General features: G+C 38.2%; 1 non-coding gene across 1 annotated transcript; it reads left to right on the plus strand.

Annotated features, from left to right (window-relative positions):
• Positions 1-2,380: 2,380 nt before the first annotated feature.
• LOC122897789 lies at positions 2,381-2,487 on the plus strand. The gene has a single exon (XR_006382631.1). It is a non-coding gene; the product is annotated as a U6 spliceosomal RNA (small nuclear RNA).
• The last annotated feature ends 9,056 nt before the right edge of the window (positions 2,488-11,543 follow it).

Raw genomic sequence — 11,543 nt, forward strand, 5'->3', positions numbered from 1 at the left:
CGTTCACATCAAATTATCCCAGCTGTGGGCAGGGGGAGCTTTGAGTTGGCCCCTGAGTCCTTTTGTCATGTCCTAATGTGTCTCATAGATATATTGCTATCAAAACAAGACCCACAGAATGCCTGAAGGCCATTCATACATACCAGTCCTAAAAGGAGTAAAAGGAGTACATATGCCCTCCAAAGCAATGAATAAGATAAAAACGAATACTCATAAGAGAGAAATCATAAAACAAAGGAAATGGCAAAGAAGCATTTAAAAATAGCATAGAAGATGAAACATAATATATTAAATGCATTCATTATAATGAGAAATATAAATGGAACATATTCCCTTATTTACAAATAAAATTTCCCAGACTGGGTTTTTAAAAATCAATTCTGTGTTAATTAAAAACAACCCCACAATCGCACAAAAAGATCAATAAAAGAGAATGGCAAGAAATACAAGAAGCAGACACAAATGAAGGAAAACCAAAGATCAAAATGCTTAAGTGAGTAGAATTTGAGACAAGAAAATGAAACAAAATGGCGCTGAAATATGTACAATCAAAATATGAAGGACAGAGATTCACTTAATGATATAATTAATGTCTTACCTAATAGCTTCCTGGAAAGAAACATGTAGATGTATTATAGACAGTCTGGCTTTTTTCCTAGTGCCCACAGAACCCTTACAAATCTTGACTTTGGGCTGCACTAACAGTGCCATGTAATCAGGGCTCCACTGCTGAAGAAGACTCACAGGGCCCTGAATGACAAAGCCTACCAATGTACCGTTTGTCACAGGGAAGTGACACCTACTATAAGAGCCCAAACGTCCGAATATAAATCACAGCCTATGACTTGCGGTAGGTGTCTGCGGAAGCCAGGTGCAGGCTCCTAATGTCCTGTTTCTTTTTTTTTTTTTTTTTTAAAGATTTATTTATTTATTTATTTATCTGGCAGGGAGAGTTCACAAGTAGGCAGAGAGGCAGGCAGAAAGAGAGGAAGGAAAGCAGACTCCCTGCTGAGCAGAGAGCACTCTGCGGGGCTCGATCTCAGGACCCTGAGCCAAAGGCAGAGGCTTAACCTACCGAGCCACCCAGGTGCCCCCTGATGTCCTGTTTCTGTAAGGGCTGGCCCAGATGGCTCCTGGATCCAGAACCACCGGCGTGCGCACAGTGCAGCCTTCCGAAGCAGGGAGACTAAAATGACCTGTTTGCAGAGATTGTACATATTTTGGTGGTCACCTACGCATATCCCGGGTGCAGAACCAACAGAACTGTGGGGGCGAGGCCTGGGGGTTATCACCCCAAGTGATACAGGTGTGAGTCTTTAATCTCATGGTTATTAGTAAACAGTGCTGACGAGCTGGGTCAAACTGCTCTGAGACCCTTTGGACTCGTGACTACAGAGACATTATATAGCAGTGTTTCATGCTTTGACCAGGAGTCTGTGTCAAGCAGGAGTTTTAATTCAAGCAAACAGCTCAGGCTAATTACAGACCTGCTGTGATTAACCTTTATAGCACAATAACAAAACCCTAAGTATATTTCAATAATTTTCAAAATGCTGAAACCACACAAATCCTATTTTTGGACCACAATTCAAAAAATGAATCAATGTGGTGAATACAACGTAATCAAAATGCAAATTAAAGCAAGCTACTTTTTAGAGAATATAAGTCTGATGAAAATTAATAAGAATGTTAATATCCAGTGCCAGCAAGGATCTAGGGGAAGTAGGCCTCTTCATTCACTGCTCCTGTAAACATACATTTAAAGAACTATTCCTGGTATATCATGGTAATCTGTATCAAAACCCTTAAAAAGGTACATTCTCTTGGCCCAGAAATTACATATTTGTCATTTCATCCTGAGCAAAGAATTGAGGATTTGGGCAAACATGGATGTTTATTGCAGCACAGTGGATAATAGCAAAAGGTTGGCAACATTCAAAATTTCCAGCAATACGGGGTCTATTTCAGTAAGTTATATCCATATATTATTCAAAATAATTTTTTAGAGGTCTATTTGTGGCAGGCTGTGTGAGATGCATGTCTAAAATCCTTTCTCCCTTTTTCTCTGCTAACAGGATCCAGATACTGTTCGGGGCATCAGTGTTCACTGCTCCAGGCACAAAATCATGAAAATCTAGTTCTCACTTCCCCAGCTTCTCTTGTACCTAGAAGGGGCCACAGCATCTGGTTCCAGTCCATGAAATATCAGGAAAAGTCTACTGGAGGCTTTGAGAAAGTGGTTTTTGGTTTTTTGTTTTGTTTTTGTTTTGCTGTCCTAATAAAAGGGAAAGATGCTGTTGATGGAAAAAAATCATCTACTGCAGACCTTATATTAACCATTAAACCATGAATTAACCATTCGTTAAGCAAGAGTTGGTTGGGGCTCGCTTCAGCAACACATATTCTAAAATTGGAACAATACAGAGAAGATTAGCATGGCCCCTGTGCATGGATGACATGCAAATTCATGAAGCGTTCCGTATTTAAAAAAAAAAAAAGAGTTAGTTGGACTTCTGTTAGTTGGAGCCCCAAATGTCCCTCACTATGGTGGATACTGTGATGTACTTCCCGCGATCCCCCTTCAGGACTTGCAGATATTGGGAATGCAATAGGCTGACAGTCTTCATCTGCCAGCTAGCTCTAGGAATTGCACTCACTTGAAGTTGGCTGACTTGCCCAATGTCACATCTCCTTCCCAGAGGCAGCCCACATCAAACTCCACAGGTGACTAACAACTGCACTCTGCCAAATGTCCCCCTTCTGCCTAAACCCACTTAACTCCATTCCACAATGGTGTTGATCTTCAAAGCACTCCCTAATGAACTTCCTGCACTCAAATCTTGGTCTTGGTGTCTGTTTCCTACACCCACAGCATCCCTGATACATTTATTCACGTAAAAAGTGGTTCAAAATATGTTGCTAAATGATAACGACAGGTTAGAAAGCACTATGCATGGTGTTTTCCTATTACACAGATTATACATCTGCATAGGAAACATTTCTGCAAAGGAAAAACACTAATATTTTAACAGCAGGACTTGTGTTTCCAAGAATATGCTGGCTAGATGTCTAGAGAAACTCCTTCTAGTTCAGAAAGCAGTAAATGGCCAAGAAAGAGGTTTTAATATTTTGATATGTAGAGAAGTGGTAGGTAATGGGGTGAGGGGCAGAAATGATAGGAAAGCACAAATCTACATGAGCTAGAAATCATATTTTCTGTCGAGGTATCTGCTGGCTCCTGACAGCCTAGAGCCAGGTTCTAATCAGCCCTTGCTGTGCGGGACAGGAGACAAAGCTTAGAGCCCAAGTAGTGTGAGAGGTCAGCTTGGACCCTTTTATAAAGGCAGGAGGGCCCAAGAGCAACAGCCTCAAGAAGTTCAACAAGAAAAGGCCCACCCTGCGGACAGGGCTGGAAGAAGTGAACTCCCTGGGAATGACAAAGTACAAGCAAATTCGCGTGAGTGTGGGCCAGATCTAAACCTGAATATCTGTGACTCAAAATAAACCCTGTGCCAAAAATAGAGTTCAAAGCAGACCTCAGTAGTACCCATAGAAAACTGCTCGAAGAAAACAAAAATTTTTCTTTGGAGGAATACATTTATAGACTTCAAAGAATTACCATAAAGTTACAAATTCAGAATTTTTAAAAAAATCACTAAATCCCCAAGGATCAGCATACACATCAAACTTCAAGATCAGGCATGTGTGTGTGCCTTGCACACACACACCACCCCCCCAAACTACAGATTGTGGGATGTTCAAACACAGAGTATAAAATGATGATGTTAATTGTGTATAAAGAATTAAAGATAGTATTGCTAGGATAAGGGTGCACACAGTGTGAGAACAGACTAGACAGATTTGGAAGAAAATCAAATAGGAGTTTATACAATAAAAAGTAATAATTTAGGGACGCCTGGGTGGCGCAGTTGGTTAAACGACTGCCTCCGGCTCAGGGCGTGATCCTGGAGTCCCGGGATCGAGTCCCACATCAGGCTCCCAGTTCCATGGGGAGTCTGCTTCGCTCTCTGACCTTCTCCTCGCTCATTCTCTCTCTCAAATAAATAAAATAAAATCTTTAAAAAAAAAAAAGTAATAATTTATTAGAAACTCAAAGGATGCTATAAATAGCAGATAGAACTAAGGGCAGAATTAAAGAATTAGAAGGTAGATCTAATAAATAACCAATATAGGACAAAAGGACAGAATGATAGAAAGTATTAACTAGGGGTTAAGGGAAATACAGCATAGAGAAGGTCCAATGTATGCTCCAGAAGGAGTTAAGAACAATAATAGAGGAAAGACAATATACAAAGAGATAAGGTTTCAGAAATTATGAAAGACACCAATCTTCTGATGCAGAAACCCAAGAATTCTAAGCAGAGTAATTAAAATAAATCCACACTTAAGCACATAGTAGTAAAACTGCAGGATAACAAAGACAAGCAGAAGACTTTCCAATAGCAGTAGCCAGAAGGCAGTGGAATAATACCTTTGAAGTGGCAAGAGAAATAACTGTCAACCTAGAATTTTATACCCAGCAAATAAACTTTTATGAATGAGGTTGAAATAAAGGTATTTTCAGACATTAACAGATATCATTAAGGGAACTTTTAAAAAACATATCCCAGAAGGACAAAAATGATTCTAAGAAGAACATCTGGGATGTAAGAAGGAATAGGGAGCAGTATTCAACCTTGTATTGGAAGTCCTAGCCAGTGAAAAAGGCCAGAGAAAGAAAGGCACGCATATCAGAAAAAGAAAAATAAAACAACTTGCCTATGTAGAAAAACCTGAGGAGCCTGCCAAAAACTACTAGAACTAATAAGTGGCTTTACCGAGGTCATAGAACATGAGGTCAATAAACAATATACATATACAACTGTATTTCTGTATACCAGCAATAAACAATTTGAAATTTAAATTTTTATTTTATTTTTTTAATCTTTTAAGAAAGATTTTATTTATTTATTTGACAGAGATCACAAGTAAGCAGAGAGCAGGCAGAGAGAGAGTGGGGTAGGGGGGAAGCAGCCTGCCTACTGAGCAGACAGCCTGATGCAGGGCTCGATCCCAGGACCCTGAGATCATGACCTGAGCCGAAAGCAGAGGCTTTAATCCACTGAGCCACCCAGGCGCCCCTGAAATTTAAAATTTTAAATACTGCTATTTACCAAAGCACCAGAAACATGAGATCCTTAGGTATGATTCTTACAAAATGTGTGCAAGATCTGTATGTTGAGATTTACAAAACCTCAGTGAAAAAAAAAAAGAAGACCTAGATAAATAATATCTTCATAAATTGGAAAACTCATTGATAAGATGCCTGTGGCAGGCAGCCTTCAAGATGGCCCTTAATGGTTCCCGACTTCTGGTATTCACAGCCTTGCATAACTCCCTTTTCTTGAGTGTGGGCAATACCTAGTCATGCACCTTTAATTTAAAAAAAAAATGGCAAAAATGATGTTACTTCCCAGAGGAGATGGTAAAGAGTCTGTGGCTCTGGTCTTGAGTAGTCTCTCACTCTCCTGCTCTGAGGAAAGCTAGCTGCCATGTTGTGAGCCGCTCTATAGAGAGGCCCATAGGTCAAGGAACTGATGTAGGATTCCAGCCAGTAGCCTTGCCAATAACCACGTGAGTTCAGAAGCAGAACTTCCCCTAGTTGAGCCTTCACCTCAACCCGGGCTGATAACTTGATCGCAACCTTGCGAAACGTCTTCAGGCAGAGGTACCCCAGCTAAGCCACATCCTGATTCCTGACCCACAGAATCTGTGAGATGTTAACTATTCGGTGTTGTTGACTGCTTAATGTGGGGTTAATTTGCTATGCAGTAATAGATAACACAATGTTAATCCTCCCTAATTTGACAGGCAGATTCCATGCAATCCCAGCCCAAATCCCAGGAAGATTTTTTTTTTGTAGAAATTGTCAAGTGGACTCTGAAATTTATATGGTAAAGCAGAAGAACTAGAATAGTCAAAACAATTTTGAAAAGGAACAAAGCTGGAAGACTGGAAGACTGATTTTAAGACTTGATGCAAAGCTGGAGTAATCAAGACATTGTGGTATTGGCAAAAAGGTAGACTCATAGGTATGTGGACTAGAACAGAGAGTCCAGAGATAAACCCACATATGAACTGAATTTTGACAAAGGTAAAAAAGCAATTTTTAGAAATATAATATCTTCAACAGATGTTGCTGGAACCACTGTTCATGTGCAAAACAAACAAACAAAAAAACCTCACTGGATACCTCACATCATGTACACAAATGAACTAAGTATAGATCATAGACCTAGATGTAAAACCTAAGACAATAAAACTTTTAGATGAAAACACAGAAGAAAATCTTTGTGACCTGGGTTGGACAAGGGTTTCTTATCTCTGACGCTATAAGGACAATCCATAGAAAATCGATTAATTGGACTTCTTCAAAATTCTGCTCTTGGAAAAACACTGTTAGGAAAAGGAAAAAGAAAAACATAAGAAAAGGTAAGAGACAAATCACAGCCTGAGAAAAATCTTTGCAACACACATCTGATAAAAAATATTATAAGCAGAATACATGATGAACTCTCAAAACAATAATAAGAACACAAACAACCCAACTAAAAAAATAGTAAAAAAATTTTAACAGACACTTCACTGAATAAGAGGTATGGGCAACAACAACAACAAAAACACAAGGAAAGTTGCTCGACATCATTAGTCATTAGGGAAATGCAAATTAAAACCATAATGAAATACCACTCTATTCCCTCTAAAATGGCTAAGATTAGAAAGACTGATAGTATCAAGGGCAAAGCAAGCATGGGACAACTAGAACTTTCATAGTTGCTGGTGGGAATGCAAAACGTTACAGCTACTTTGGAAATCATTTGGGCAGTTTTCGAAAAGTTAAATATACATAGGCTAAATAATAGCGCCCCCAAATGCCCGCATCACAGTCCTTGTCATTGTTAAAGGTCCTTTATATGGCAAAAAGAACAAACTGCAGATATGATTCAATTAAGGATACTGAAATGAGAGCGTTATTTTGAATTATCTGAGTGGGACTGATGTAATCACAATGGTCCTTCTAAGAGGGACGCAAGGATTCAGAGTAAGAGGGGAAGGTAATGTGATGATGGAAGTAGAGATTGGAGTGATACGCTTTGAAGATGGAAAAAGGGGCCTCCATCCATTCTCCGGTATTCCACCTGAAGAAGGAATACAAGGGGCCACTAGAAGCTGAAAAAGGCAAGGAAAAGGGTTCTCTACTCAGAGCTTCCAGAAGGAATCAGCCCTAGTGGCACCTTGATTTTAGCCACTTAAGAGTCATGCTGGACATCTGACCTCCAGAACTATAAGAGAATACATTTGTGTTGTTTTAAGCCACTAAGTTTGTGGAAATTTGTTTTAGCAGCAATAGGAAACTGGTACAACTTGCCATACCACTCAGCGATCCCACTCCTGTTTACCCAAGAGAAATGAAAACATACATTTAGACAAAACTCTGCATGCTAATGTATATGGGAGCTTTATTCAGAATTGTAAAAAATGGGACACAACCCAGATATCCTTCAGCTAGAGAGCGGGTAAGCAAACGGTGGCACATCAATAAGATGGAATATTACCATTAAAAAAGAATGAATTCCAGATGCCTGGGTGGCTCGATTGGTTAAGCATTCAACTCTTGATTTTGGTTCGGGTTATGATCTCAGGGTAGTAAGATCAAGCCCTGAGATGGTGTGGAGTCTGCTTAAGATTCTCTCTCTCCCTCTGCCTCCCCACCCCCACCTGGCTCTTGTCCCTTCTCTCTCTCTTTAAAAAAAAATTCAAAGGAATGAGTTACTGATGCATGCAACAACATGGAAGAATGTCAAATGCATTATGATAAGTGAAAGAAGCAAGTCTCAAAAAACTACGTACTGTGTGATTCCATTTATACGGCAGTCTGGAAAAAGGCAAAATTATAAAGGCAAAATAGAAATCAGTGGTTTCCAGAGGTAGGGAGTAAAGGTTGTATACAAATATTCCTAGCAGCATTATTCTTAAGAGTCAAAAAGTAAAAACTATCCAAACGTCCATCAACTGACGAATGGATAAATAAAATGTGGTCTATCCAAACAATGGAATGCTACTCACATGAACTTGTGATACATGCGACAACATGATGAGTTTCCAAATAATTACGCGGAGTGAAAGAAGCCAGACCAAAAGAGAGCACATGGTATTTGATTCCATTTATTACAGAACTCTAGAAAATGCAAACTCATTTATCCTGACAGAAAGCAGATCAGTGGTTGCTTGGAGATGGGGGCTGGGTAAGGCAGAAGGGAGGGACTAAAGTGGCACAAGGACACTTCTGTGGATGATGAAGATATGTTCACTATTTTGATTGTGGCGATGGTTTTATGGGTATGTATATATGTTAAAACTTATCAAATGGTCCTTTCAATATGTGCAATTCACTATATGTCAATTATACCTCGACAAAGCAGTTGAAATTTTTTAAATTAAGATTTGTGCTTTGTGTATTGTGTGTTGAGAATATTTTTCCCTGGCCCAATTTTCTATGTGAAGATTGTAATCATGGTCATGCTTGACAAGGCACCTACCATATATTAGTTATCAGAAGCAAAAAAACAGGAATTAAGAAGGCTGTTATGTTTCTCTTCTTTGAAAATTATTCATCTTTTTACTTGCAGAGTTAAAATTCTTCAATCAATGCATTTAAACATTTGGCTAAAATGTGAACTATTTTAGTCAAGTCAGGGAGGATGTAAATAAAAGGCAAGAAAACATAAAACTTGAATTTAAAAAATCTGTTCATACTGCTTTGCCTGTTATCATTGTTGATCTCTCATTTCAATCTGACCAAAATGCTATTAAGTATTATTAATTTCACCAGCATGGAACTTCAAGTCTGGAACCAAAGAAGAGAAAAAATGCAGTTCTGTCAGAAAAGGAATGTGAATCTGTAATTCAGCCTCTGTTCCAGCTCTTCATCCTGTGCAAGGGCAAATATTTTCAGATATTTAAGGGAGTCATGGCCTTTTCAGAAAAGATAACTGGAAACACTGTTAATGGCATATGAAAAATCAACCACTGGTCACTAATATAACGTAGTATTAAAAAAAATTAATCAAAATGAGATAAGTTCCAAAGATGAGAAACATTGGTGTGAGGTTAAATCTTCTTCTCCTTGTCCTTCTCTCTTTCCCTCTCCCCTTTCTTCTCCCTCTCCTTCCCCCCCTTCTCCTTCTTCCTTCCTTCTTCTTCTTCTTTTGTTTATGGATGTCCAATTATTTAAGCACCATTTGTTGAAAAAACTATTCTTCCTCTATTGAATTGCTTATGCGTGTTTGTTGAAGATCAATTTGGTGTATTTGTTTTGGTCTATTTCTGGGTTCCATCCTGTTCTGTTGATCTATGTGTCTCTTTCTCCACCAATATCACAGTGCCATTTAGACTGTAGCCACAGAGTGTACTAACATCTGATAGAGTGATAGTTCCCACTTTATTCCTCTTTTTCAGAATTGTTTTAGCAATCTGAATTCCTTTGCCTTTCCATATAACTTTCAGCATAAGCCTGTCTATATCTCTAAAAAAAAAGTCTTGCTGGGATTTTGATAGGAATTGTGTTAAACCTGTATATCAATTTGGAGAGAGCTGACATCTTTACTATATTGTCTGCCAATTCATGAACACAGTATGGTTCTCCATTTATTTAAATCTTTGGTTTCCTTCAGCAACATTAAAAATTTTTCAGCATACAGATCCTTTATGTGTTTTTTTAGATTCCTACCTAGTTTTGGGTTTCTTTGGGGGAGGTAATGATTTTAAATGGTATTGTTTTAAATTTCAGTTTCCACATGTTTATTGCTGTTTATAGGAATTGATGGATTTTTGTGTATTTATCTTGTACTCCGCATCCTTGCAGAACTTACTAGTGCTACAAGTTTTGTGGGGTTTTTTTTGGTAGATTCCTTGGGATGTTTTATGTAGACAATAATGCCATCTGCAAATAGGGTTAGTATACAATCTTTCTTTCTGATCTTATTTCCTTTTTTCCCCTTTTTCTTTTTCTTTTTTTTTTTTCAATAAAGCACTGGCTAAGACTTGCAGTACTATGCTGAATAAAAGTGTTGAAAGTAATCCATTCGTGATAAAAATCCACAACAAAGTAGGTTTAGAGGGACCATACCTCAACATAATAAAGCCCATCTATGAAAAACCCACAGCTAATGTCATCCTTACTGGGGAAAAACTGAGAGACAGGAACAAGACAAGGGTGTCTATTCCCATTACTTCTACTCAACATAGTACTGGAAGTCCCATCCACAACAGTCAGACAAGAAAAAGAAATAAAAGCCATCCAAACTGGTAAGGAAGAAGTAAGATTTTCACTATTTGCAGATGACATGATACCATATGTATAGAAAATGCTAAAGACCACAAAAAAATGCTATAACTGATAAACAAATTTAGTAAAGTCGCAGGATACAAACTCAGTGTACAGAAATCTGTTGCATTTCTATACACCAAAAATGAAGCAGCAGAAAGAGAAATTAAGAAAACAATCCCATTTATAAATGTATCAAAACAATAGGATACCTAGGAATAAACCTAACCAAAGAGGTGAGAGACCTGTACTCTGAGAACTATAAAACTCTGATGAAAGAAACTGAAGAGGACACAGAGACATGGAAAGACATTCCATGCTCATGGATTGGAAGAACAAACATTGTTAAAATGTCTGTAATACCCAGAGCAAGCTACATATTTCATGCAATCCCTATCAAAATACCAACAGCATTTTTCACAGAACTAGGACAAACAATCCTAAAATTTGTATGGAACCACAAAAGACCTCAAATAGCCAAAGAAATCTTGAAAAAGCAAAGCAAAGCTGGAGGCATCACAATTTCGAACTTCGGGTTATATATCAAAGCAGCAGTTATCAAAACAGTATGGCACTAGCACAAAAATAGAAACATAGATCAAAAGTACAGAATAGAAAATCCAGACATAAGCTCCCAACTATATGGTCAATTAATCTTTGACAAAGGAAGAAAGAATATCCAATGGAAAAACAACAGTCTCTTCAATAAATGTTGTTGGGAAAACTGAACAGCAACATGCAAAAGAAAGACACTGGACCACTTTTTCACACCCTTCACAAAAATAAACTCAAAATGGATGAAAGACCTAAAGGTGAGACCTGAAATTATAAAAATTCTAGAAGAGAACATAGGCAGCAACTTCTCTGACATTGGCCATAGCAACATTTATCCAGATATGTCTCCTGAGTCAAGGGAAACAAAAACAAAAATAAACCACTGGGACTACATCAAAATAAAAAGCTTCTGCACAGGAAAGGAAACAATCAACAAAACCAAAGGCAGCCTACAGAATGGAAGAAGGTATTTGCAAATAACACATTGGATAAAGGGCTAGTATCCAAAATACATAAAGAACTTACACAAGTCAACACCCAAAAAACAAATAATCCCATAAAAAATGAGCAGAAAACATGAACAGACATTTCTCCAAACAAG

The sequence above is a fragment of the Neovison vison genome, chromosome X, assembly GCF_020171115.1.
Source record: "Neovison vison isolate M4711 chromosome X, ASM_NN_V1, whole genome shotgun sequence".
Lineage (NCBI taxonomy): Eukaryota > Metazoa > Chordata > Mammalia > Carnivora > Mustelidae > Neogale > Neogale vison.